The sequence below is a fragment of the Arachis hypogaea genome, chromosome 2, assembly GCF_003086295.3.
Source record: "Arachis hypogaea cultivar Tifrunner chromosome 2, arahy.Tifrunner.gnm2.J5K5, whole genome shotgun sequence".
In the NCBI taxonomy this organism is placed as follows: domain Eukaryota; kingdom Viridiplantae; phylum Streptophyta; class Magnoliopsida; order Fabales; family Fabaceae; genus Arachis; species Arachis hypogaea.
Window position 1 is genome coordinate 92,318,257 of NC_092037.1, and position 1,899 is coordinate 92,320,155.

The following is a 1,899-nucleotide window of genomic DNA, read 5'->3' on the forward strand; positions in this document are numbered from 1 at the left end:
TCCGGTTGGCTGATAGATTGTTAGACTCTATTACTCACTGTCTATAAATAGCTAGGTTATAGTTAGTTTAGGGAGGATAATTTTCATGTTATAAATTCTGTCAGAAGCTGGAGAGAATCTCTCTCACTGAGTTGGTAGTTTCAGATGTGTAGAACCTTGTAGGGAGAGCTAATTGGCCATTCCGGTATATCAATAAAGTTGGATCGTTCTGTTATTGTTGGTCCTATCAGAGACATTACCGAAAAGCTGTGATCCAAATGGATGTCTAGTCCTTTGATTTTGGAGCTTCCCGCATCATAAATCCATAGATCACCATTGTTTTGGCTGAACCCTCATGTTGGGTTATTCTGGTGTTCACATTTGTTGAATGAATGAGCAAGGAAATACTACAATTTTGTATGGGAAGAAATTTGTCAAAAAAATTTTGGCAAGAAAATAAACCAAGCATGTAATTTCTAATCAACATAGCATGAGGCTAACACACAAGAATGTTGATGTCAAAAAGGCCCCTCTTTGTTGTAACAAAAACTCAAGTTGGCGGTTGCCAGGTTCCTGGCCTAAAAGTTGCAGTGAGTTGCACCAGATCCTGTTGGCTCCGAGGACCTAAACAGTATATTAACAAGGAGCAAATAAGAAAGTTCAGATATTATATATCATAAGCGAAAAGCTTGGGAAATGATTACTTTCAGAAATTTAACATGTTTGGAATAATTGTGTTTATAGTATAGATTTGTATCAATTAGCTGAGTTATGATTTTTATATAGATCTCCAAATGAAAATGTGATTTATAGAAATTTGGCTCATTTTAATGTTAATTGACTTGGCATATCCACTCATGTGGCTGTGAACTTACTCAGGTTCCACTTTTTCTTTCTCAGTTTTGTTCTCTTGAGTACTCCTGCAAAAAAAGTATGTAATTACTTTATGTTGAATGGTTACTTCTAAAGTATTTTATATGAAAAAGCAAAAATAAAAGCATTACTTAATGACAAATACAATCTGGAATTGGAGTCAACCTAACACTTAATTTATATAATTTTGGACATTTCACATAGTACAGTAATGGAATATCAAAAGTTAGAGATAAAATTCAATAGATATTATACAATATATATATCAAAATAAATTATTTCAATGGAAAAATAATATTATATAATATAAAAAATGTTAGTTGAAGTATATAAGGATAACAATTTATCACTAACTTCACCAAAAAGTATGTTAACAGCCCGAAGCATGACTTGAACAGAGCCTAGAAGCAACACAAGTTGCAAAATCGAAAACAAGAACTCAGCAAAAAACAAGATTGCGACACATGACAAAGCATGTGCATTTTCAATTTCAAATAGACTCACCTCAAGCTACCCCTTGCACCAGATGATTCTTCAACCTCACTACCTATAATGCAATTATGTCAAACATTCAAACTGTATTAATACGAGAGCTGGAAAAAAGAAGACAAAACAAACGTATTTCCATTCCTTTAAACAATTGATTAGAACTATATTCATGTTAAAGAATTAGAATATAACTCAAGTGATTACCATGTAAGAATGATTTTTTACGACTTTGTTAATTATAAATTTAATCTACACACAATTTAATCTAACGGCTACAATCACATTCTCATATATATATTGTAAAAATCAATGAATCACAGGGATCTCTGATTTCATTCTTTTATACATTCATCTAATAATACCCATTAGACTTGCATAATTCCAAAGTTGTCATGACACACCATCTTCAGAACTATTCATGGCCGAACACGTTCATTTATTTACGGTAAATGATCTTTACAAATTAGTTTGGAACAATTGGTGCTATTCAATTATCAATTATAGAATATGATACACAATAGAGATGATATCAGCTTGCCTATATCTGTTGAAGAGACT

General features: G+C 32.1%; 1 long non-coding RNA gene across 1 annotated transcript; it reads right to left on the reverse strand.

The window, feature by feature from the left end:
- Positions 1-409: 409 nt before the first annotated feature.
- On the reverse strand, positions 410-1,401 carry LOC112720034 (uncharacterized). Its single transcript, XR_003161992.3, has 3 exons — positions 1,357-1,401; positions 855-899; positions 410-603 (listed from the first exon to the last, which is right to left on the reverse strand). It is a non-coding gene; the product is annotated as an uncharacterized lncRNA (long non-coding RNA).
- Positions 1,402-1,899: the final 498 nt, after the last annotated feature.